The following is a 22,361-nucleotide window of genomic DNA, read 5'->3' as shown; positions in this document are numbered from 1 at the left end:
AACAAACATGAGGGGAAATTCAAAAGGCAAAGATGACATCATGCCTTACCTCAGCGCAGCTGTCCACCGCACAAACAGTGTGTCACCTTCCTTTAAAAAAAAAAAAAAAAAAAAAAAAAAAAAAGAAAAACGGCGGGAAACGGGGGCCACGCACAGACAGGGCCCCCCCCCTCACAGCACTCAGTCTATTAGTCACTCACTCACTCACTCACTCACTCACTCACTCAGTCAGTCAGTCAGTCAGTCAGTCAGTTCTGCCTTTCGACAACAGGGGGCAGTAGAGGTGCACCATTCCCGGAAGCACTGCAATACCGGGTCGATGCGTGGAGCGGACGGGGCAAGCCCCACTTCCGGCTCCCTGTTCCAAAAATCCGTTTAATATGTGGTCCCCTCCATGGGGGACGTATCAGATATTAAACTGATAAGAACAGATACTACACTTGATCTTAGCCAAAAGGCCGAGAAGCGATACCCACAAATTGCGCCCCGCCGGGCGCCGGCATGCGGGATGCCGACGGAGCTGGCGCGGCTCAGCCCTCACCAGCCCCTCTGGCAGGTGTCGCCCGGCGAGTCCACGCGTGATCCAGGGAGACCACAGCCGCGCCACCGGGCACCTAACGCCAGCCGCTAAGCCGGGCCCAGTCTTCCTTTGACAGCAGCAGTGCAGCTCTGCTTGGGCAGAGCCTCCAAAAATACCATGAACTCATCGCTATCCCTCTCCACGGAAATCTTTAGTAAAAGGCGAAAGATTTATACGGGATGAAGAGAGACCCGAGTCGATATGGGGCCGCCGCCAAGCCCGTCGCCGTTAGCCGGGCCTGCGTGACGCCCCCGCTCGGAGTAGAATGCCCAGGGGCGTCGCAGCCGCCGTCCTCGGGGCCCCGACTCCTCCCTGTCCTCCTGTCCTCTCAAAAGACAGCAATCATTTTAACAAACATGAGGGGAAATTCAAAAGGCAAAGATGACATCATGCCTTACCTCAGCGCAGCTGTCCACCGCACAAACAGTGTGTCACCTTCCTTTAAAAAAAAAAAAAAAAAAAAAAAAAAAAAGAAAAACGGCGGGAAACGGGGGCCACGCACAGACAGGGCCCCCCCCCTCACAGCACTCAGTCTATTAGTCACTCACTCACTCACTCACTCACTCACTCACTCACTCACTCACTCACTCAGTCAGTCAGTCAGTCAGTCAGTCAGTCAGTTCTGCCTTTCGACAACAGGGGGCAGTAGAGGTGCACCATTCCCGGAAGCACTGCAATACCGGGTCGATGCGTGGAGCGGACGGGGCAAGCCCCACTTCCGGCTCCCTGTTCCAAAAATCCGTTTAATATGTGGTCCCCTCCATGGGGGACGTATCAGATATTAAACTGATAAGAACAGATACTACACTTGATCTTAGCCAAAAGGCCGAGAAGCGATACCCACAAATTGCGCCCCGCCGGGCGCCGGCATGCGGGATGCCGACGGAGCTGGCGCGGCTCAGCCCTCACCAGCCCCTCTGGCAGGTGTCGCCCGGCGAGTCCACGCGTGATCCAGGGAGACCACAGCCGCGCCACCGGGCACCTAACGCCAGCCGCTAAGCCGGGCCCAGTCTTCCTTTGACAGCAGCAGTGCAGCTCTGCTTGGGCAGAGCCTCCAAAAATACCATGAACTCATCGCTATCCCTCTCCACGGAAATCTTTAGTAAAAGGCGAAAGATTTATACGGGATGAAGAGAGACCCGAGTCGATATGGGGCCGCCGCCAAGCCCGTCGCCGTTAGCCGGGCCTGCGTGACGCCCCCGCTCGGAGTAGAATGCCCAGGGGCGTCGCAGCCGCCGTCCTCGGGGCCCCGACTCCTCCCTGTCCTCCTGTCCTCTCAAAAGACAGCAATCATTTTAACAAACATGAGGGGAAATTCAAAAGGCAAAGATGACATCATGCCTTACCTCAGCGCAGCTGTCCACCGCACAAACAGTGTGTCACCTTCCTTTAAAAAAAAAAAAAAAAAAAAAAAAAAAAAAGAAAAACGGCGGGAAACGGGGGCCACGCACAGACAGGGCCCCCCCCCTCACAGCACTCAGTCTATTAGTCACTCACTCACTCACTCACTCACTCACTCACTCACTCAGTCAGTCAGTCAGTCAGTCAGTCAGTCAGTCAGTTCTGCCTTTCGACAACAGGGGGCAGTAGAGGTGCACCATTCCCGGAAGCACTGCAATACCGGGTCGATGCGTGGAGCGGACGGGGCAAGCCCCACTTCCGGCTCCCTGTTCCAAAAATCCGTTTAATATGTGGTCCCCTCCATGGGGGACGTATCAGATATTAAACTGATAAGAACAGATACTACACTTGATCTTAGCCAAAAGGCCGAGAAGCGATACCCACAAATTGCGCCCCGCCGGGCGCCGGCATGCGGGATGCCGACGGAGCTGGCGCGGCTCAGCCCTCACCAGCCCCTCTGGCAGGTGTCGCCCGGCGAGTCCACGCGTGATCCAGGGAGACCACAGCCGCGCCACCGGGCACCTAACGCCAGCCGCTAAGCCGGGCCCAGTCTTCCTTTGACAGCAGCAGTGCAGCTCTGCTTGGGCAGAGCCTCCAAAAATACCATGAACTCATCGCTATCCCTCTCCACGGAAATCTTTAGTAAAAGGCGAAAGATTTATACGGGATGAAGAGAGACCCGAGTCGATATGGGGCCGCCGCCAAGCCCGTCGCCGTTAGCCGGGCCTGCGTGACGCCCCCGCTCGGAGTAGAATGCCCAGGGGCGTCGCAGCCGCCGTCCTCGGGGCCCCGACTCCTCCCTGTCCTCCTGTCCTCTCAAAAGACAGCAATCATTTTAACAAACATGAGGGGAAATTCAAAAGGCAAAGATGACATCATGCCTTACCTCAGCGCAGCTGTCCACCGCACAAACAGTGTGTCACCTTCCTTTAAAAAAAAAAAAAAAAAAAAAAAGAAAAACGGCGGGAAACGGGGGCCACGCACAGACAGGGCCCCCCCCCTCACAGCACTCAGTCTATTAGTCACTCACTCACTCACTCACTCACTCACTCACTCAGTCAGTCAGTCAGTCAGTCAGTCAGTCAGTTCTGCCTTTCGACAACAGGGGGCAGTAGAGGTGCACCATTCCCGGAAGCACTGCAATACCGGGTCGATGCGTGGAGCGGACGGGGCAAGCCCCACTTCCGGCTCCCTGTTCCAAAAATCCGTTTAATATGTGGTCCCCTCCATGGGGGACGTATCAGATATTAAACTGATAAGAACAGATACTACACTTGATCTTAGCCAAAAGGCCGAGAAGCGATACCCACAAATTGCGCCCCGCCGGGCGCCGGCATGCGGGATGCCGACGGAGCTGGCGCGGCTCAGCCCTCACCAGCCCCTCTGGCAGGTGTCGCCCGGCGAGTCCACGCGTGATCCAGGGAGACCACAGCCGCGCCACCGGGCACCTAACGCCAGCCGCTAAGCCGGGCCCAGTCTTCCTTTGACAGCAGCAGTGCAGCTCTGCTTGGGCAGAGCCTCCAAAAATACCATGAACTCATCGCTATCCCTCTCCACGGAAATCTTTAGTAAAAGGCGAAAGATTTATACGGGATGAAGAGAGACCCGAGTCGATATGGGGCCGCCGCCAAGCCCGTCGCCGTTAGCCGGGCCTGCGTGACGCCCCCGCTCGGAGTAGAATGCCCAGGGGCGTCGCAGCCGCCGTCCTCGGGGCCCCGACTCCTCCCTGTCCTCCTGTCCTCTCAAAAGACAGCAATCATTTTAACAAACATGAGGGGAAATTCAAAAGGCAAAGATGACATCATGCCTTACCTCAGCGCAGCTGTCCACCGCACAAACAGTGTGTCACCTTCCTTTAAAAAAAAAAAAAAAAAAAAAAAAAAAAAAGAAAAACGGCGGGAAACGGGGGCCACGCACAGACAGGGCCCCCCCCCTCACAGCACTCAGTCTATTAGTCACTCACTCACTCACTCACTCACTCACTCACTCACTCACTCACTCACTCAGTCAGTCAGTCAGTCAGTCAGTCAGTCAGTTCTGCCTTTCGACAACAGGGGGCAGTAGAGGTGCACCATTCCCGGAAGCACTGCAATACCGGGTCGATGCGTGGAGCGGACGGGGCAAGCCCCACTTCCGGCTCCCTGTTCCAAAAATCCGTTTAATATGTGGTCCCCTCCATGGGGGACGTATCAGATATTAAACTGATAAGAACAGATACTACACTTGATCTTAGCCAAAAGGCCGAGAAGCGATACCCACAAATTGCGCCCCGCCGGGCGCCGGCATGCGGGATGCCGACGGAGCTGGCGCGGCTCAGCCCTCACCAGCCCCTCTGGCAGGTGTCGCCCGGCGAGTCCACGCGTGATCCAGGGAGACCACAGCCGCGCCACCGGGCACCTAACGCCAGCCGCTAAGCCGGGCCCAGTCTTCCTTTGACAGCAGCAGTGCAGCTCTGCTTGGGCAGAGCCTCCAAAAATACCATGAACTCATCGCTATCCCTCTCCACGGAAATCTTTAGTAAAAGGCGAAAGATTTATACGGGATGAAGAGAGACCCGAGTCGATATGGGGCCGCCGCCAAGCCCGTCGCCGTTAGCCGGGCCTGCGTGACGCCCCCGCTCGGAGTAGAATGCCCAGGGGCGTCGCAGCCGCCGTCCTCGGGGCCCCGACTCCTCCCTGTCCTCCTGTCCTCTCAAAAGACAGCAATCATTTTAACAAACATGAGGGGAAATTCAAAAGGCAAAGATGACATCATGCCTTACCTCAGCGCAGCTGTCCACCGCACAAACAGTGTGTCACCTTCCTTTAAAAAAAAAAAAAAAAAAAAAAAAAAAAAAAGAAAAACGGCGGGAAACGGGGGCCACGCACAGACAGGGCCCCCCCCCTCACAGCACTCAGTCTATTAGTCACTCACTCACTCACTCACTCACTCACTCACTCACTCAGTCAGTCAGTCAGTCAGTCAGTCAGTCAGTCAGTTCTGCCTTTCGACAACAGGGGGCAGTAGAGGTGCACCATTCCCGGAAGCACTGCAATACCGGGTCGATGCGTGGAGCGGACGGGGCAAGCCCCACTTCCGGCTCCCTGTTCCAAAAATCCGTTTAATATGTGGTCCCCTCCATGGGGGACGTATCAGATATTAAACTGATAAGAACAGATACTACACTTGATCTTAGCCAAAAGGCCGAGAAGCGATACCCACAAATTGCGCCCCGCCGGGCGCCGGCATGCGGGATGCCGACGGAGCTGGCGCGGCTCAGCCCTCACCAGCCCCTCTGGCAGGTGTCGCCCGGCGAGTCCACGCGTGATCCAGGGAGACCACAGCCGCGCCACCGGGCACCTAACGCCAGCCGCTAAGCCGGGCCCAGTCTTCCTTTGACAGCAGCAGTGCAGCTCTGCTTGGGCAGAGCCTCCAAAAATACCATGAACTCATCGCTATCCCTCTCCACGGAAATCTTTAGTAAAAGGCGAAAGATTTATACGGGATGAAGAGAGACCCGAGTCGATATGGGGCCGCCGCCAAGCCCGTCGCCGTTAGCCGGGCCTGCGTGACGCCCCCGCTCGGAGTAGAATGCCCAGGGGCGTCGCAGCCGCCGTCCTCGGGGCCCCGACTCCTCCCTGTCCTCCTGTCCTCTCAAAAGACAGCAATCATTTTAACAAACATGAGGGGAAATTCAAAAGGCAAAGATGACATCATGCCTTACCTCAGCGCAGCTGTCCACCGCACAAACAGTGTGTCACCTTCCTTTAAAAAAAAAAAAAAAAAAAAAAAAAAAAAGAAAAACGGCGGGAAACGGGGGCCACGCACAGACAGGGCCCCCCCCCTCACAGCACTCAGTCTATTAGTCACTCACTCACTCACTCACTCACTCACTCACTCACTCACTCACTCAGTCAGTCAGTCAGTCAGTCAGTCAGTCAGTTCTGCCTTTCGACAACAGGGGGCAGTAGAGGTGCACCATTCCCGGAAGCACTGCAATACCGGGTCGATGCGTGGAGCGGACGGGGCAAGCCCCACTTCCGGCTCCCTGTTCCAAAAATCCGTTTAATATGTGGTCCCCTCCATGGGGGACGTATCAGATATTAAACTGATAAGAACAGATACTACACTTGATCTTAGCCAAAAGGCCGAGAAGCGATACCCACAAATTGCGCCCCGCCGGGCGCCGGCATGCGGGATGCCGACGGAGCTGGCGCGGCTCAGCCCTCACCAGCCCCTCTGGCAGGTGTCGCCCGGCGAGTCCACGCGTGATCCAGGGAGACCACAGCCGCGCCACCGGGCACCTAACGCCAGCCGCTAAGCCGGGCCCAGTCTTCCTTTGACAGCAGCAGTGCAGCTCTGCTTGGGCAGAGCCTCCAAAAATACCATGAACTCATCGCTATCCCTCTCCACGGAAATCTTTAGTAAAAGGCGAAAGATTTATACGGGATGAAGAGAGACCCGAGTCGATATGGGGCCGCCGCCAAGCCCGTCGCCGTTAGCCGGGCCTGCGTGACGCCCCCGCTCGGAGTAGAATGCCCAGGGGCGTCGCAGCCGCCGTCCTCGGGGCCCCGACTCCTCCCTGTCCTCCTGTCCTCTCAAAAGACAGCAATCATTTTAACAAACATGAGGGGAAATTCAAAAGGCAAAGATGACATCATGCCTTACCTCAGCGCAGCTGTCCACCGCACAAACAGTGTGTCACCTTCCTTTAAAAAAAAAAAAAAAAAAAAAAAAAAAAAAGAAAAACGGCGGGAAACGGGGGCCACGCACAGACAGGGCCCCCCCCCTCACAGCACTCAGTCTATTAGTCACTCACTCACTCACTCACTCACTCACTCACTCACTCAGTCAGTCAGTCAGTCAGTCAGTCAGTTCTGCCTTTCGACAACAGGGGGCAGTAGAGGTGCACCATTCCCGGAAGCACTGCAATACCGGGTCGATGCGTGGAGCGGACGGGGCAAGCCCCACTTCCGGCTCCTTGTTCCAAAAATCCGTTTAATATGTGGTCCCCTCCATGGGGGACGTATCAGATATTAAACTGATAAGAACAGATACTACACTTGATCTTAGCCAAAAGGCCGAGAAGCGATACCCACAAATTGCGCCCCGCCGGGCGCCGGCATGCGGGATGCCGACGGAGCTGGCGCGGCTCAGCCCTCACCAGCCCCTCTGGCAGGTGTCGCCCGGCGAGTCCACGCGTGATCCAGGGAGACCACAGCCGCGCCACCGGGCACCTAACGCCAGCCGCTAAGCCGGGCCCAGTCTTCCTTTGACAGCAGCAGTGCAGCTCTGCTTGGGCAGAGCCTCCAAAAATACCATGAACTCATCGCTATCCCTCTCCACGGAAATCTTTAGTAAAAGGCGAAAGATTTATACGGGATGAAGAGAGACCCGAGTCGATATGGGGCCGCCGCCAAGCCCGTCGCCGTTAGCCGGGCCTGCGTGACGCCCCCGCTCGGAGTAGAATGCCCAGGGGCGTCGCAGCCGCCGTCCTCGGGGCCCCGACTCCTCCCTGTCCTCCTGTCCTCTCAAAAGACAGCAATCATTTTAACAAACATGAGGGGAAATTCAAAAGGCAAAGATGACATCATGCCTTACCTCAGCGCAGCTGTCCACCGCACAAACAGTGTGTCACCTTCCTTTAAAAAAAAAAAAAAAAAAAAATAAAAAAAAGAAAAACGGCGGGAAACGGGGGCCACGCACAGACAGGGCCCCCCCCCTCACAGCACTCAGTCTATTAGTCACTCACTCACTCACTCACTCACTCACTCACTCACTCAGTCAGTCAGTCAGTCAGTCAGTCAGTCAGTCAGTTCTGCCTTTCGACAACAGGGGGCAGTAGAGGTGCACCATTCCCGGAAGCACTGCAATACCGGGTCGATGCGTGGAGCGGACGGGGCAAGCCCCACTTCCGGCTCCCTGTTCCAAAAATCCGTTTAATATGTGGTCCCCTCCATGGGGGACGTATCAGATATTAAACTGATAAGAACAGATTTTTTTTTTTTTTTTTTTTTTTTTACCAGTCAGAGTTGGATACCCGTCGCTTCATCAACTCGGCCAACCTTCACTCATCATTCCGGCTATTTCAAATTCAATTACAATTTTTATTTCAATCAATAAAATATTACAATTATAATCTCCTTAAAAGGATTTCAAACAAGACATTAACACACCGTTAAAATTCAGCCCATATCAGAGTTTAAAATTTAAATATTAAATACATAAACCACACCAGACATTCAATAAATAAGCAAATATTAATCAAAAACCATTGAGTGTCAGTGGTTATTTTCAAAATCACCCCCAGGCTTAAAATCCCATTGCAAAGGGTTTCCGATTCTTGTGAACTTTATGGTGTGACACTGAAAAAAAAAAACATTAGCGCACCACCAAGAAAGGCACAGTATAAGGTGCGTGCGTTCACAACTCACGTGCCACACCGACCTTCCTGGATGGAGCTCGTACTCACCAAGATGTTAGTGGGGCTATGGCCGCAGAAGGCCCTTCCACCTTTCCTTGGCCTCGTGATAGCCCCACTGGATGATGTCCCGCTCCATCCTGAAATCCAAGTCCGCCACAATCTTTCGATATAATCCCCAGGCCCTCAAATCTGCCCCTTTATGGATGAGTGCCGACCTTGCATTCCAAAGTTCACGTTTGGTCATGCTGATCAGCAGCCACATCCGGGGCGGGAAGGGAGTCTGAGGACCTTGGGGCCACCCCATCATCACCTTATCGTAGGACAACACAAACTGCGGGTCTAGTTTCCTGCACAGGCCTTGCACTGATCTCCAGACCTCCCTGGCATACCCACAGTCCCAAAAGGCGTGCCTGAGGGTCTCCTCCTCTGAGCACTCGGGACGTGGGCAGCCTGAGTGTCTGGTCAGCTTGTGCCTGTACAGTACATCCCTGACCGGCAGCTTACCATGCACACACTGCCAGTTCAGGTCCTGCAGCCGGTTATCCAACCCCTTGGGCTGGATCCTGGTCCAGGTGTCCTTCTCCAGGCCCAGCACAGCACGGGTTCCCCTCTTCACCAGCACAGCCCGATACAGGGCTCGGTGCCTGGTGAGGGTCCCTGGGGGGAGACCTGCCGGAAGAGACTTACTCCACTTAATAGCATGGTGATAGTGGGTCGGCAGCGTCTCCGCCTTGGGCCCGGCGTTGGACCACGACGTCAACAGACGTCTCATGGGCAGGGCCAGCCACAAGTGAACAAAATACTGGTGGGGGTGTTCTAGGGGAGCCACCAGACGTGCACAGATCTGGGAGAAGAACAGGCAGTCAAGCTTGAGAGGGAAGTCAGGAACATCCCTCCCCCCACTGTCCTTTCCAAGGTACATCACTTCCCTCCTCACATACTCATACCTGCCGCCCCAAACAAGGTTAAACACATCCTTAGTTAAGCCTCTCCGCATGAAGCGGGGCATGGGGAACACATGGGCGAGGTAGAGGAGGGTGGGAAGGATATCAACCTTCAAGGCGAGAACCTTACCCAGGAAGGACAGGGACCTGGCCTTCCACATCCCCATCTTCCGCCTGGCGATCGTCAAACGCTCTTCCCAGTTTACCCGGGCAGCACCTTTCGAAAGAAAGTTAACCCCCAACACCTTGAGAGGGCCGCCGCAGAGAGTGAGCCCCCCCGGGACGTCCTCTCTCGCCTTCCAGCTGCCAAAGTACTTGACCACCGACTTGCTCAGGTTAAGTGCAGCCCCGGAGGCCTTCCCGAACGCCTGCACCAAGCCCAGGGCGTGACCGAGCGCATGGTCCGAGCACACAAACAGAGTGGTATCGTCTGCGTACTGGGCCAGCTTTACCGTCAGGCCCCCACTCCCTGGCAGGATCAGGCCGTTGATACCTGGATGGGCACGGATGGCGCTCGCCAACGGCTCTATATATAGAGCGTAGAGGAGGGGGGAGAGAGGGCAACCCTGCCTCACTCCACTTGACTGGGGAACCCAATCACTGAGGGAACCATTAATCGACACATGGCTACCAACCTCAGTATAAAGCGCATGAACCCATCCCAAGAACTTAGGCCCAAAACCTAGCCTGCTCAATACCCCAAACAGGAAGCAGTGGTCCACTCGGTCAAACGCCTTCTCCTGGTCCAAGCTAACGAGTGCCAGAGGGACATTCCTGTCCTCAGCCCAGGCGATCGCGTCCCGAATTAAATGTAAATTCCAAGTCGCAGATCGACCCGGGACCCCGCAAGTCTGGTCACTATGGACCAGGTGGGTCATGGCCTTTTTTAGGCGCTCAGTTAGGGTCTTTGCTATGATCTTTGCATCTACGCAAAGCATTGTCAGGGGTCTCCAGTTGCCAAGTTCGGCACGATCGCCCTTCTTGTACAACAAAGACAAGACCCCTGACCGCATGCTCTTGGTGAGCATGCCCTGACGCTGCACGTCCTCAGCCACTTCTAGCAGCTCCGGCCCGAGGACTTCCCAAAACGTGGAATAGAATTCCACGGGGAGTCCATCGAGACCAGGAACTTTGCGCCGGTTCATTTTGCCTAGCACCTCAGTCAGCTCGGCTAGAGTGAAGGGGGCATCTAAGCTGTCCCTTGCCTCACTGGGAAGACTAGGTTTGAGTTTAGATAAAAACTGCTCCCCTAGCTCAGGTTCGGTCTCCCTTTTCTTAAAAAGGTCACCGTAAAAACATTTAGCAACCTCCAGCATCCGGGCCAAATCGGAGACCAGGTTGCCTCCTTGGTCCCGGAGGGCAGTGAAACACTTTTCCTCACGGGCCAGTTTCACCTTATTAAAGAAGAAGGCTGTACATTTCTCATTCTCCTCCCTTTCCAAAGCCCTGGCCCAAAACAAGGAGGCCGCAGCCGATTGCTCGTGCAGGCCCCTCAGCTTAGCTTTGGCTGCCTGCACCTCCTCAAAGTTAAAAGCCCCTCCGTTGTTGTGGCGGGCATACTCCCTCTGCAGCCTGGTCTCTAGCCGTTGGATTTCGTAAAGCCTTTTAGCTTTACGCTGGCCGCAATAGTGGATAGCTAGAGCTCTAACCCTCTCTTTTACGCTCTCCCACCATGCGGCCGTGGAGACGTAGGCTGCCTTACAGCCCCGCCACGCAGTAAAATGATCCAGGAAGAGAGACCTAAAGTCTCTCTCTTCTAAGATCTCCACGTTCAGCTTCCAATAGCCCCTCCCGAAGGTAGGGGCGTCAATGGAAACTGTGGCCTCGACCGATGTATGGTCCGAGTACCACCGTGGAGACCTCAAAACCTTCCTAAAAACAACAGAGGGCGAAGCTAAAATATAATCAATACGGCTGCTGGCCCCACGACTGTTGTGCCAGGTATGGCCCGGATCTGTGGGGTTGCACGTTTTAAAACCATCAGAGAGGTTGAGGCTGCGGATCAAATTCCTAAAATGTTTAGTGCTGACATCCCCTTTCCCTTCTAAAAAAGTATTGAAGTCCCCTCCTAAAATTATGTGTCTATTAGTGACACAAAACTGGGCCAGCTCCTCAAAAAGCGCAATGCGGGACGAGGCCTCCACTGGAGCGTAAACGCACATCGCCCGGATGTGCTGACCTCTCCAGGTGGCGTCCACTCCCAAAACCCTTCCCTGCACTACAGTGAAGGTACTCACATTCTCAAAGGCCCGGTCACCAAAAAGGATGCCGACGCCTGAAGAATGGACACCACCAACGCTCCAGCAGGACTTACCCCTCTTCCACGCTTGTGAGAAAAGAGCCACGTCCCGCTGGTCCCTGAGGTGGACTTCCTGCAAGAAACAGAGATTGAAAGGGGAGGATGTCAGTTCATCAAAGACCGCGGCCCTTTTGACTGGGTTCCTCAACCCTCTGACGTTAACAGTAAAAATTTTAAAACCAGCCATGGGGGGATTAAAAGAAGAATAAAACAATAAGACATTAAAACCATAAAAATTTTTAAAAACTATAAACCCTAAAACCAGCTATTAAGACCCCTGTTCCCCCTCCCCACTCATGCCCAGAATTTTCCCCAGCATGGAGTCCTCCAGGTAGGCCTGGTCGTTTGGTGAAACCTCCAGGCCCGAAAAGGTAATGTCCTCCTGGGGAAGGGCTGGGGACAACATTGACAAATTCCAACTTATATCTTCTGTTTTGGGGGCGGGGGGCGATACGACCTGTACAGGGGCCTCAGCTGGGGGCGCCGCCTCCTTGGGGGTACCTGTTGCCTCCTCTGCTTCCTTCCTCGTCTTCTTAGTTTTGTCCTTGGGGTCACCCTTCTTCTTCCTTTTGGTGACCCCGGCCCGGGCCTGCGGGGACTGCCCAGCCTGAGCCCGGGGCCCCTCAGCCCCCAACGGGGTCTTCACTGGGGACCTGGCCACTTCTTCCTGGGCCCCCACTGACCTCTCCTGAGGCCCCCCTGGCTTTGGGGCAGGGAGCAGCTCCCGGTCCGGCACCCGCCTCACCTGCCCACCACCCGCCAGAACGCCCGCATAGGAGCGCTGGGGGCAGACACGGGCCAGGTGCTCCTCGCTGCTACAGTGGCGGCAACGTTGGGGGCCCTTACAGTCCTTAGCCATGTGCCCGGGCTCAAGGCAGTTACGGCACTTAAGGTCCGGGCAGTCCTCCGCCTTGTGTCCATGGCCCTGGCACGACCGGCAGAGGGTAGGCTGACCAGTGTAGAACAGGTACCCCCTGTTGGGCCCGATGGAAAAGTAGGCTGGGGGATGAAGATATCCCCCCTTTCCATCCGGCCGCAGTCGCACCTGAAACTGGCGGCGCCCATTCCACACACCCAGCTCGTCCCGGACGTCTCTGTGTCCTGGTAAAACCTCAACGTGTTTAGTGAGGAAATGGCAGACGGCCTCCGCCGACACGTAAGGATTGAACACATGCACCGTTACCACCCGCTTGTCCGTAAACCACAAGGGCTCAACCGAGTACATATTCAAGAGCGGGTGGTCGGACTTGCTCTGCTCCAGCACCCTCCGGTATGCCTCCTCAGAGGCCAAGGTAACATCCAGAAACCTCTGGGGATGGTTCCTCTGGACGCAGATCAGGTCCTCCAGCTTAAAGCCCAGCACACCAAAGACAACCTCCCGGATGAAGAAGACCCTGTCGTGAAACTGGGCCTCTCCATCCAGGTTCCTCCAACGGAACCGGGCCGTGTTAAGCAGACCGCCACCTACCATCGGACCCGGTCCGGAGGAGGGGGTCGTCCCGGCCACTGGAGCCGCCGCTGGGGCCGTCACTGCCGTCCTGGGAGCCGTAGCTGCCATCCTCCAGCTGGGGTGCTCCGGCATCAGCCGTCCCACTCGGAGTGGAGCAAGGCGCAGTGTTCCAGAGGTCCTTCCGCCGTAGTCCAAGACGAGCTGAGCTAAAAACTAGACTAAAAAATAAAATAATAAAAGTGAATAAAAACAAACAAGGGCTGAAAAACACTAAAACAGGATACCAAGGTTCACCCCGTGGCAGCGGCGGTCAGGCCACCTGCTGGGCACGCATTAGGATCCCCTTGGTATCCGCTAAACTAAAAAACACGACGGGTAAAACGGCTAAGAAAAACGCCAAAAGTTTTTAAAAACTTGATCTTAGCCAAAAGGCAGAGAAGCGATACCCACAAATTGCGCCCCGCCGGGCGCCGGCATGCGGGATGCCGACGGAGCTGGCGCGGCTCAGCCCTCACCAGCCCCTCTGGCAGGTGTCGCCCGGCGAGTCCACGCGTGATCCAGGGAGACCACAGCCGCGCCACCGGGCACCTAACGCCAGCCGCTAAGCCGGGCCCAGTCTTCCTTTGACAGCAGCAGTGCAGCTCTGCTTGGGCAGAGCCTCCAAAAATACCATGAACTCATCGCTATCCCTCTCCACGGAAATCTTTAGTAAAAGGCGAAAGATTTATACGGGATGAAGAGAGACCCGAGTCGATATGGGGCCGCCGCCAAGCCCGTCGCCGTTAGCCGGGCCTGCGTGACGCCCCCGCTCGGAGTAGAATGCCCAGGGGCGTCGCAGCCGCCGTCCTCGGGGCCCCGACTCCTCCCTGTCCTCCTGTCCTCTCAAAAGACAGCAATCATTTTAACAAACATGAGGGGAAATTCAAAAGGCAAAGATGACATCATGCCTTACCTCAGCGCAGCTGTCCACCGCACAAACAGTGTGTCACCTTCCTTTAAAAAAAAAAAAAAAAAAAAAAAAAGAAAAACGGCGGGAAACGGGGGCCACGCACAGACAGGGCCCCCCCCCTCACAGCACTCAGTCTATTAGTCACTCACTCACTCACTCACTCACTCACTCACTCACTCACTCAGTCAGTCAGTCAGTCAGTCAGTCAGTCAGTTCTGCCTTTCGACAACAGGGGGCAGTAGAGGTGCACCATTCCCGGAAGCACTGCAATACCGGGTCGATGCGTGGAGCGGACGGGGCAAGCCCCACTTCCGGCTCCCTGTTCCAAAAATCCGTTTAATATGTGGTCCCCTCCATGGGGGACGTATCAGATATTAAACTGATAAGAACAGATACTACACTTGATCTTAGCCAAAAGGCCGAGAAGCGATACCCACAAATTGCGCCCCGCCGGGCGCCGGCATGCGGGATGCCGACGGAGCTGGCGCGGCTCAGCCCTCACCAGCCCCTCTGGCAGGTGTCGCCCGGCGAGTCCACGCGTGATCCAGGGAGACCACAGCCGCGCCACCGGGCACCTAACGCCAGCCGCTAAGCCGGGCCCAGTCTTCCTTTGACAGCAGCAGTGCAGCTCTGCTTGGGCAGAGCCTCCAAAAATACCATGAACTCATCGCTATCCCTCTCCACGGAAATCTTTAGTAAAAGGCGAAAGATTTATACGGGATGAAGAGAGACCCGAGTCGATATGGGGCCGCCGCCAAGCCCGTCGCCGTTAGCCGGGCCTGCGTGACGCCCCCGCTCGGAGTAGAATGCCCAGGGGCGTCGCAGCCGCCGTCCTCGGGGCCCCGACTCCTCCCTGTCCTCCTGTCCTCTCAAAAGACAGCAATCATTTTAACAAACATGAGGGGAAATTCAAAAGGCAAAGATGACATCATGCCTTACCTCAGCGCAGCTGTCCACCGCACAAACAGTGTGTCACCTTCCTTTAAAAAAAAAAAAAAAAAAAAAAAAAAAAAAGAAAAACGGCGGGAAACGGGGGCCACGCACAGACAGGGCCCCCCCCCTCACAGCACTCAGTCTATTAGTCACTCACTCACTCACTCACTCACTCACTCACTCACTCAGTCAGTCAGTCAGTCAGTCAGTCAGTTCTGCCTTTCGACAACAGGGGGCAGTAGAGGTGCACCATTCCCGGAAGCACTGCAATACCGGGTCGATGCGTGGAGCGGACGGGGCAAGCCCCACTTCCGGCTCCCTGTTCCAAAAATCCGTTTAATATGTGGTCCCCTCCATGGGGGACGTATCAGATATTAAACTGATAAGAACAGATTTTTTTTTTTTTTTTTTTTTTTTTTATTCATCTTTAATCAACATTTCTGCATACAATCTAAAACCAACACATAAAACTATAAAGACATTTATCACACTACCCATAATAAGCTAACTTCAACACTAAAAGAAATACACATATAAATCACACTCCTAACCTATTCAATCATAAAACAACAACATATATAACACATATTATAAAACAATCATATAATACCACATACATAAAACTTCTAAAATACTTCAACCCTACAACACCATTACAACACACGTTAAAACAGTATTAAATACATAAATACAGCAGAAATCCTAAAATGTCTAAAAAGGTAAAACACTATCATCATCAACAATATCCCCATTAAAACTAAGGTCCCCCCCCGACTCGGCAGCAACTAAAAAAGAGCGTTCATTAGCAAAGTCCTGCTGCCCTGCATAAAAACGTCTCTCTTGGGGGGAGACCAAAACACTTTGCAGATCAATTAGCTCTAAGGGGAAGATCGCTTCTCGGCCTAAAGCAGTGTCCTCGTTCCTCCGGGCCTTCTTCCTCCTCCTGCATTGGACAAACCTGGAGGGAGAGGTTGCGCGCTTTTCAGCCACGGCCACTTGACCCTTACCAGGGGACTCCACCGAAGCGCTGGAAGCCGTGGACTCCCCATCAGCACCGGCGAAGGGCTGTTCCTCGCTGTTCTCAGCTCCCCTCTCGGCTCCCCCGTGCATCTCAGCGCAGCCCGGCAGTGCCTGCTGTCGGGCCCCGTCCACAGCCGAACCCCGAGCAACGGCGTCGGCCCAGGACGGTTTGCGCTGAGGGCAGCTCCGGGCCAGATGGTCCTCACCTCTGCACAGGTTACACCGGAGGGGGCCCTTGCAGTCCTTCGCCAGGTGACCGACGTCCAGGCATCTCCAGCACTTCATGGTGGTACAGGAGTCCGCGGTGTGGCCCAGGCCGTGGCACAAGCGGCAGGAGGAGGGTTGCCCGGAGTAAAAAAGGTAGCCCTTGCAACGACCTATAATAAAATAAGCAGGTGGGTGGCTATACCCGTCAGGGGAGCTAGCGTCGGGGCGCAGGCACACCCGGAACTGCCTGCGCCCAGTCCAGACACCCAGCTGGTCTCTCACGTCCCTGTGCCCAGGGACCACGTCGACAAACCTGCCCAGGAAGGCAGCCACCGCTTCAGCTGGAACGAAGGGGTCCAAGACGTGGACGGTGATCACTCTCCGGTCCAGCTTCCACAGTGGCTCCACGTCATAGAACATCCGGCGAAGCTCTTCCTCCAAGCGGCTGCATGCAGCCAACATCCTCTTATAGCCCTCTTCCGTAGTGCAAGTCACATAAAAGAAGGCCGAAGACTGGTTGCGCTGCACACAGATGATGTCTTCCATGGTGAGTCCCAGGAGGCCGAAGAGCACCTCCCGGATGAAGCACAGTCTCTCCGGGAAACTCTCCGGTTCCTCCTGGTGAGTCCACTTGAAGGCTGCTGTATGCCGGATGACTACGACGGTCCTGTGTGGGCTCCCGGACATCCTGGCGATGGTGGGCAAGAGAGTCCTCGGGAGCCGGGCAGGGAGTCGACGTGTCCTAGCTGGGTGCCTAAACTAATAAAAGCTGGAAATAAAACCCCAAGCTCACCCTGCGGGAACGGCGGTCAAGCCACCCGAACCTGCACGTTAGGCTTGCAAGGGCTACCCAAAATAAAAAAAAGCGCTAAAAGGAGACAACAGCTAGCCCCGTGGCAGCGGCGGTCAAGCCACCTGCTGGTCACGCTTTAGGTTCGCTGTTGCCTCCACTAAAAAACCTGGCAATAAAAATCCCTCCAAAAAGCAGCACTTGATCTTAGCCAAAAGGCCGAGAAGCGATACCCACAAATTGCGCCCCGCCGGGCGCCGGCATGCGGGATGCCGACGGAGCTGGCGCGGCTCAGCCCTCACCAGCCCCTCTGGCAGGTGTCGCCCGGCGAGTCCACGCGTGATCCAGGGAGACCACAGCCGCGCCACCGGGCACCTAACGCCAGCCGCTAAGCCGGGCCCAGTCTTCCTTTGACAGCAGCAGTGCAGCTCTGCTTGGGCAGAGCCTCCAAAAATACCATGAACTCATCGCTATCCCTCTCCACGGAAATCTTTAGTAAAAGGCGAAAGATTTATACGGGATGAAGAGAGACCCGAGTCGATATGGGGCCGCCGCCAAGCCCGTCGCCGTTAGCCGGGCCTGCGTGACGCCCCCGCTCGGAGTAGAATGCCCAGGGGCGTCGCAGCCGCCGTCCTCGGGGCCCCGACTCCTCCCTGTCCTCCTGTCCTCTCAAAAGACAGCAATCATTTTAACAAACATGAGGGGAAATTCAAAAGGCAAAGATGACATCATGCCTTACCTCAGCGCAGCTGTCCACCGCACAAACAGTGTGTCACCTTCCTTTAAAAAAAAAAAAAAAAAAAAAAAAAAAAAAGAAAAACGGCGGGAAACGGGGGCCACGCACAGACAGGGCCCCCCCCCTCACAGCACTCAGTCTATTAGTCACTCACTCACTCACTCACTCACTCACTCACTCACTCACTCACTCAGTCAGTCAGTCAGTCAGTCAGTCAGTCAGTCAGTTCTGCCTTTCGACAACAGGGGGCAGTAGAGGTGCACCATTCCCGGAAGCACTGCAATACCGGGTCGATGCGTGGAGCGGACGGGGCAAGCCCCACTTCCGGCTCCCTGTTCCAAAAATCCGTTTAATATGTGGTCCCCTCCATGGGGGACGTATCAGATATTAAACTGATAAGAACAGATACTACACTTGATCTTAGCCAAAAGGCCGAGAAGCGATACCCACAAATTGCGCCCCGCCGGGCGCCGGCATGCGGGATGCCGACGGAGCTGGCGCGGCTCAGCCCTCACCAGCCCCTCTGGCAGGTGTCGCCCGGCGAGTCCACGCGTGATCCAGGGAGACCACAGCCGCGCCACCGGGCACCTAACGCCAGCCGCTAAGCCGGGCCCAGTCTTCCTTTGACAGCAGCAGTGCAGCTCTGCTTGGGCAGAGCCTCCAAAAATACCATGAACTCATCGCTATCCCTCTCCACGGAAATCTTTAGTAAAAGGCGAAAGATTTATACGGGATGAAGAGAGACCCGAGTCGATATGGGGCCGCCGCCAAGCCCGTCGCCGTTAGCCGGGCCTGCGTGACGCCCCCGCTCGGAGTAGAATGCCCAGGGGCGTCGCAGCCGCCGTCCTCGGGGCCCCGACTCCTCCCTGTCCTCCTGTCCTCTCAAAAGACAGCAATCATTTTAACAAACATGAGGGGAAATTCAAAAGGCAAAGATGACATCATGCCTTACCTCAGCGCAGCTGTCCACCGCACAAACAGTGTGTCACCTTCCTTTAAAAAAAAAAAAAAAAAAAAAAAAAAAAAAGAAAAACGGCGGGAAACGGGGGCCACGCACAGACAGGGCCCCCCCCCTCACAGCACTCAGTCTATTAGTCACTCACTCACTCACTCACTCACTCACTCACTCACTCACTCACTCACTCAGTCAGTCAGTCAGTCAGTCAGTCAGTCAGTTCTGCCTTTCGACAACAGGGGGCAGTAGAGGTGCACCATTCCCGGAAGCACTGCAATACCGGGTCGATGCGTGGAGCGGACGGGGCAAGCCCCACTTCCGGCTCCCTGTTCCAAAAATCCGTTTAATATGTGGTCCCCTCCATGGGGGACGTATCAGATATTAAACTGATAAGAACAGATACTACACTTGATCTTAGCCAAAAGGCCGAGAAGCGATACCCACAAATTGCGCCCCGCCGGGCGCCGGCATGCGGGATGCCGACGGAGCTGGCGCGGCTCAGCCCTCACCAGCCCCTCTGGCAGGTGTCGCCCGGCGAGTCCACGCGTGATCCAGGGAGACCACAGCCGCGCCACCGGGCACCTAACGCCAGCCGCTAAGCCGGGCCCAGTCTTCCTTTGACAGCAGCAGTGCAGCTCTGCTTGGGCAGAGCCTCCAAAAATACCATGAACTCATCGCTATCCCTCTCCACGGAAATCTTTAGTAAAAGGCGAAAGATTTATACGGGATGAAGAGAGACCCGAGTCGATATGGGGCCGCCGCCAAGCCCGTCGCCGTTAGCCGGGCCTGCGTGACGCCCCCGCTCGGAGTAGAATGCCCAGGGGCGTCGCAGCCGCCGTCCTCGGGGCCCCGACTCCTCCCTGTCCTCCTGTCCTCTCAAAAGACAGCAATCATTTTAACAAACATGAGGGGAAATTCAAAAGGCAAAGATGACATCATGCCTTACCTCAGCGCAGCTGTCCACCGCACAAACAGTGTGTCACCTTCCTTTAAAAAAAAAAAAAAAAAAAAAAAAAAAAAAGAAAAACGGCGGGAAACGGGGGCCACGCACAGACAGGGCCCCCCCCCTCACAGCACTCAGTCTATTAGTCACTCACTCACTCACTCACTCACTCACTCACTCACTCACTCAGTCAGTCAGTCAGTCAGTCAGTCAGTCAGTTCTGCCTTTCGACAACAGGGGGCAGTAGAGGTGCACCATTCCCGGAAGCACTGCAATACCGGGTCGATGCGTGGAGCGGACGGGGCAAGCCCCACTTCCGGCTCCCTGTTCCAAAAATCCGTTTAATATGTGGTCCCCTCCATGGGGGACGTATCAGATATTAAACTGATAAGAACAGATACTACACTTGATCTTAGCCAAAAGGCCGAGAAGCGATACCCACAAATTGCGCCCCGCCGGGCGCCGGCATGCGGGATGCCGACGGAGCTGGCGCGGCTCAGCCCTCACCAGCCCCTCTGGCAGGTGTCGCCCGGCGAGTCCACGCGTGATCCAGGGAGACCACAGCCGCGCCACCGGGCACCTAACGCCAGCCGCTAAGCCGGGCCCAGTCTTCCTTTGACAGCAGCAGTGCAGCTCTGCTTGGGCAGAGCCTCCAAAAATACCATGAACTCATCGCTATCCCTCTCCACGGAAATCTTTAGTAAAAGGCGAAAGATTTATACGGGATGAAGAGAGACCCGAGTCGATATGGGGCCGCCGCCAAGCCCGTCGCCGTTAGCCGGGCCTGCGTGACGCCCCCGCTCGGAGTAGAATGCCCAGGGGCGTCGCAGCCGCCGTCCTCGGGGCCCCGACTCCTCCCTGTCCTCCTGTCCTCTCAAAAGACAGCAATCATTTTAACAAACATGAGGGGAAATTCAAAAGGCAAAGATGACATCATGCCTTACCTCAGCGCAGCTGTCCACCGCACAAACAGTGTGTCACCTTCCTTTAAAAAAAAAAAAAAAAAAAAAAAAAAAAAAGAAAAACGGCGGGAAACGGGGGCCACGCACAGACAGGGCCCCCCCCCTCACAGCACTCAGTCTATTAGTCACTCACTCACTCACTCAGTCAGTCAGTCAGTCAGTTCTGCCTTTCGACAACAGGGGGCAGTAGAGGTGCACCATTCCCGGAAGCACTGCAATACCGGGTCGATGCGTGGAGCGGACGGGGCAAGCCCCACTTCCGGCTCCCTGTTCCAAAAATCCGTTTAATATGTGGTCCCCTCCATGGGGGACGTATCAGATATTAAACTGATAAGAACAGATACTACACTTGATCTTAGCCAAAAGGCCGAGAAGCGATACCCACAAATTGCGCCCCGCCGGGCGCCGGCATGCGGGATGCCGACGGAGCTGGCGCGGCTCAGCCCTCACCAGCCCCTCTGGCAGGTGTCGCCCGGCGAGTCCACGCGTGATCCAGGGAGACCACAGCCGCGCCACCGGGCACCTAACGCCAGCCGCTAAGCCGGGCCCAGTCTTCCTTTGACAGCAGCAGTGCAGCTCTGCTTGGGCAGAGCCTCCAAAAATACCATGAACTCATCGCTATCCCTCTCCACGGAAATCTTTAGTAAAAGGCGAAAGATTTATACGGGATGAAGAGAGACCCGAGTCGATATGGGGCCGCCGCCAAGCCCGTCGCCGTTAGCCGGGCCTGCGTGACGCCCCCGCTCGGAGTAGAATGCCCAGGGGCGTCGCAGCCGCCGTCCTCGGGGCCCCGACTCCTCCCTGTCCTCCTGTCCTCTCAAAAGACAGCAATCATTTTAACAAACATGAGGGGAAATTCAAAAGGCAAAGATGACATCATGCCTTACCTCAGCGCAGCTGTCCACCGCACAAACAGTGTGTCACCTTCCTTTAAAAAAAAAAAAAAAAAAAAAAAAAAAAAGAAAAACGGCGGGAAACGGGGGCCACGCACAGACAGGGCCCCCCCCCTCACAGCACTCAGTCTATTAGTCACTCACTCACTCACTCACTCACTCACTCACTCACTCACTCACTCAGTCAGTCAGTCAGTCAGTCAGTCAGTCAGTTCTGCCTTTCGACAACAGGGGGCAGTAGAGGTGCACCATTCCCGGAAGCACTGCAATACCGGGTCGATGCGTGGAGCGGACGGGGCAAGCCCCACTTCCGGCTCCCTGTTCCAAAAATCCGTTTAATATGTGGTCCCCTCCATGGGGGACGTATCAGATATTAAACTGATAAGAACAGATACTACACTTGATCTTAGCCAAAAGGCCGAGAAGCGATACCCACAAATTGCGCCCCGCCGGGCGCCGGCATGCGGGATGCCGACGGAGCTGGCGCGGCTCAGCCCTCACCAGCCCCTCTGGCAGGTGTCGCCCGGCGAGTCCACGCGTGATCCAGGGAGACCACAGCCGCGCCACCGGGCACCTAACGCCAGCCGCTAAGCCGGGCCCAGTCTTCCTTTGACAGCAGCAGTGCAGCTCTGCTTGGGCAGAGCCTCCAAAAATACCATGAACTCATCGCTATCCCTCTCCACGGAAATCTTTAGTAAAAGGCGAAAGATTTATACGGGATGAAGAGAGACCCGAGTCGATATGGGGCCGCCGCCAAGCCCGTCGCCGTTAGCCGGGCCTGCGTGACGCCCCCGCTCGGAGTAGAATGCCCAGGGGCGTCGCAGCCGCCGTCCTCGGGGCCCCGACTCCTCCCTGTCCTCCTGTCCTCTCAAAAGACAGCAATCATTTTAACAAAC

At 55.6% G+C, this 22,361-nt stretch overlaps 31 non-coding genes and 1 pseudogene across 31 annotated transcripts; all 32 read right to left on the bottom strand.

Annotated features, from left to right (window-relative positions):
• Positions 1 to 278: 278 nt before the first annotated feature.
• Positions 279 to 470, bottom strand: LOC140585015 (U2 spliceosomal RNA). The gene has a single exon (XR_011986975.1). It is a non-coding gene; the product is annotated as a U2 spliceosomal RNA (small nuclear RNA).
• A 195-nt stretch (positions 471 to 665) lies between these two features.
• LOC140584464 (U5 spliceosomal RNA) lies at positions 666 to 779 on the bottom strand. Its single transcript, XR_011986426.1, has one exon. It is a non-coding gene; the product is annotated as a U5 spliceosomal RNA (small nuclear RNA).
• Positions 780 to 1,226: 447 nt separating this feature from the next.
• Positions 1,227 to 1,418, bottom strand: LOC140585013 (U2 spliceosomal RNA). Its single transcript, XR_011986973.1, has one exon. It is a non-coding gene; the product is annotated as a U2 spliceosomal RNA (small nuclear RNA).
• Positions 1,419 to 1,613: 195 nt separating this feature from the next.
• LOC140584462 (U5 spliceosomal RNA) lies at positions 1,614 to 1,727 on the bottom strand. Its single transcript, XR_011986424.1, has one exon. It is a non-coding gene; the product is annotated as a U5 spliceosomal RNA (small nuclear RNA).
• A 440-nt stretch (positions 1,728 to 2,167) lies between these two features.
• On the bottom strand, positions 2,168 to 2,359 carry LOC140585012 (U2 spliceosomal RNA). The gene has a single exon (XR_011986972.1). It is a non-coding gene; the product is annotated as a U2 spliceosomal RNA (small nuclear RNA).
• A 195-nt stretch (positions 2,360 to 2,554) lies between these two features.
• Positions 2,555 to 2,668, bottom strand: LOC140584461 (U5 spliceosomal RNA). Its single transcript, XR_011986423.1, has one exon. It is a non-coding gene; the product is annotated as a U5 spliceosomal RNA (small nuclear RNA).
• A 425-nt stretch (positions 2,669 to 3,093) lies between these two features.
• LOC140585011 (U2 spliceosomal RNA) lies at positions 3,094 to 3,285 on the bottom strand. The gene has a single exon (XR_011986971.1). It is a non-coding gene; the product is annotated as a U2 spliceosomal RNA (small nuclear RNA).
• A 195-nt stretch (positions 3,286 to 3,480) lies between these two features.
• Positions 3,481 to 3,594, bottom strand: LOC140584460 (U5 spliceosomal RNA). The gene has a single exon (XR_011986422.1). It is a non-coding gene; the product is annotated as a U5 spliceosomal RNA (small nuclear RNA).
• Positions 3,595 to 4,042: 448 nt separating this feature from the next.
• On the bottom strand, positions 4,043 to 4,234 carry LOC140585010 (U2 spliceosomal RNA). Its single transcript, XR_011986970.1, has one exon. It is a non-coding gene; the product is annotated as a U2 spliceosomal RNA (small nuclear RNA).
• Positions 4,235 to 4,429: 195 nt separating this feature from the next.
• Positions 4,430 to 4,543, bottom strand: LOC140584459 (U5 spliceosomal RNA). Its single transcript, XR_011986421.1, has one exon. It is a non-coding gene; the product is annotated as a U5 spliceosomal RNA (small nuclear RNA).
• Positions 4,544 to 4,984: 441 nt separating this feature from the next.
• On the bottom strand, positions 4,985 to 5,176 carry LOC140585009 (U2 spliceosomal RNA). The gene has a single exon (XR_011986969.1). It is a non-coding gene; the product is annotated as a U2 spliceosomal RNA (small nuclear RNA).
• A 195-nt stretch (positions 5,177 to 5,371) lies between these two features.
• On the bottom strand, positions 5,372 to 5,485 carry LOC140584458 (U5 spliceosomal RNA). Its single transcript, XR_011986420.1, has one exon. It is a non-coding gene; the product is annotated as a U5 spliceosomal RNA (small nuclear RNA).
• Positions 5,486 to 5,928: 443 nt separating this feature from the next.
• LOC140585008 (U2 spliceosomal RNA) lies at positions 5,929 to 6,120 on the bottom strand. The gene has a single exon (XR_011986968.1). It is a non-coding gene; the product is annotated as a U2 spliceosomal RNA (small nuclear RNA).
• Positions 6,121 to 6,315: 195 nt separating this feature from the next.
• Positions 6,316 to 6,429, bottom strand: LOC140584457 (U5 spliceosomal RNA). The gene has a single exon (XR_011986419.1). It is a non-coding gene; the product is annotated as a U5 spliceosomal RNA (small nuclear RNA).
• A 432-nt stretch (positions 6,430 to 6,861) lies between these two features.
• On the bottom strand, positions 6,862 to 7,053 carry LOC140584213 (U2 spliceosomal RNA). Its single transcript, XR_011986191.1, has one exon. It is a non-coding gene; the product is annotated as a U2 spliceosomal RNA (small nuclear RNA).
• Positions 7,054 to 7,248: 195 nt separating this feature from the next.
• LOC140584456 (U5 spliceosomal RNA) lies at positions 7,249 to 7,362 on the bottom strand. Its single transcript, XR_011986418.1, has one exon. It is a non-coding gene; the product is annotated as a U5 spliceosomal RNA (small nuclear RNA).
• A 440-nt stretch (positions 7,363 to 7,802) lies between these two features.
• On the bottom strand, positions 7,803 to 7,994 carry LOC140584218 (U2 spliceosomal RNA). Its single transcript, XR_011986195.1, has one exon. It is a non-coding gene; the product is annotated as a U2 spliceosomal RNA (small nuclear RNA).
• Positions 7,995 to 13,716: 5,722 nt separating this feature from the next.
• Positions 13,717 to 13,830, bottom strand: LOC140584455 (U5 spliceosomal RNA). Its single transcript, XR_011986417.1, has one exon. It is a non-coding gene; the product is annotated as a U5 spliceosomal RNA (small nuclear RNA).
• A 435-nt stretch (positions 13,831 to 14,265) lies between these two features.
• Positions 14,266 to 14,457, bottom strand: LOC140585007 (U2 spliceosomal RNA). The gene has a single exon (XR_011986967.1). It is a non-coding gene; the product is annotated as a U2 spliceosomal RNA (small nuclear RNA).
• A 195-nt stretch (positions 14,458 to 14,652) lies between these two features.
• Positions 14,653 to 14,766, bottom strand: LOC140584454 (U5 spliceosomal RNA). Its single transcript, XR_011986416.1, has one exon. It is a non-coding gene; the product is annotated as a U5 spliceosomal RNA (small nuclear RNA).
• Positions 14,767 to 15,198: 432 nt separating this feature from the next.
• Positions 15,199 to 15,433, bottom strand: LOC140584189 (U2 spliceosomal RNA; annotated as a pseudogene).
• Positions 15,434 to 17,402: 1,969 nt separating this feature from the next.
• On the bottom strand, positions 17,403 to 17,516 carry LOC140584453 (U5 spliceosomal RNA). The gene has a single exon (XR_011986415.1). It is a non-coding gene; the product is annotated as a U5 spliceosomal RNA (small nuclear RNA).
• Positions 17,517 to 17,964: 448 nt separating this feature from the next.
• Positions 17,965 to 18,156, bottom strand: LOC140585006 (U2 spliceosomal RNA). The gene has a single exon (XR_011986966.1). It is a non-coding gene; the product is annotated as a U2 spliceosomal RNA (small nuclear RNA).
• A 195-nt stretch (positions 18,157 to 18,351) lies between these two features.
• Positions 18,352 to 18,465, bottom strand: LOC140584451 (U5 spliceosomal RNA). Its single transcript, XR_011986413.1, has one exon. It is a non-coding gene; the product is annotated as a U5 spliceosomal RNA (small nuclear RNA).
• A 448-nt stretch (positions 18,466 to 18,913) lies between these two features.
• Positions 18,914 to 19,105, bottom strand: LOC140585005 (U2 spliceosomal RNA). Its single transcript, XR_011986965.1, has one exon. It is a non-coding gene; the product is annotated as a U2 spliceosomal RNA (small nuclear RNA).
• Positions 19,106 to 19,300: 195 nt separating this feature from the next.
• Positions 19,301 to 19,414, bottom strand: LOC140584450 (U5 spliceosomal RNA). The gene has a single exon (XR_011986412.1). It is a non-coding gene; the product is annotated as a U5 spliceosomal RNA (small nuclear RNA).
• Positions 19,415 to 19,854: 440 nt separating this feature from the next.
• On the bottom strand, positions 19,855 to 20,046 carry LOC140585004 (U2 spliceosomal RNA). The gene has a single exon (XR_011986964.1). It is a non-coding gene; the product is annotated as a U2 spliceosomal RNA (small nuclear RNA).
• A 195-nt stretch (positions 20,047 to 20,241) lies between these two features.
• LOC140584449 (U5 spliceosomal RNA) lies at positions 20,242 to 20,355 on the bottom strand. The gene has a single exon (XR_011986411.1). It is a non-coding gene; the product is annotated as a U5 spliceosomal RNA (small nuclear RNA).
• Positions 20,356 to 20,759: 404 nt separating this feature from the next.
• On the bottom strand, positions 20,760 to 20,951 carry LOC140585002 (U2 spliceosomal RNA). The gene has a single exon (XR_011986962.1). It is a non-coding gene; the product is annotated as a U2 spliceosomal RNA (small nuclear RNA).
• Positions 20,952 to 21,146: 195 nt separating this feature from the next.
• LOC140584448 (U5 spliceosomal RNA) lies at positions 21,147 to 21,260 on the bottom strand. Its single transcript, XR_011986410.1, has one exon. It is a non-coding gene; the product is annotated as a U5 spliceosomal RNA (small nuclear RNA).
• A 443-nt stretch (positions 21,261 to 21,703) lies between these two features.
• LOC140585001 (U2 spliceosomal RNA) lies at positions 21,704 to 21,895 on the bottom strand. Its single transcript, XR_011986961.1, has one exon. It is a non-coding gene; the product is annotated as a U2 spliceosomal RNA (small nuclear RNA).
• Positions 21,896 to 22,090: 195 nt separating this feature from the next.
• Positions 22,091 to 22,204, bottom strand: LOC140584447 (U5 spliceosomal RNA). The gene has a single exon (XR_011986409.1). It is a non-coding gene; the product is annotated as a U5 spliceosomal RNA (small nuclear RNA).
• Positions 22,205 to 22,361: the final 157 nt, after the last annotated feature.

Source organism: Paramormyrops kingsleyae, unplaced genomic scaffold, assembly GCF_048594095.1.
Source record: "Paramormyrops kingsleyae isolate MSU_618 unplaced genomic scaffold, PKINGS_0.4 ups31, whole genome shotgun sequence".
Taxonomy (NCBI): domain Eukaryota; kingdom Metazoa; phylum Chordata; class Actinopteri; order Osteoglossiformes; family Mormyridae; genus Paramormyrops; species Paramormyrops kingsleyae.
The sequence above is the reverse complement of the archived record's forward strand: the minus strand, read 5'-3'. Positions and strand labels throughout refer to the sequence as shown.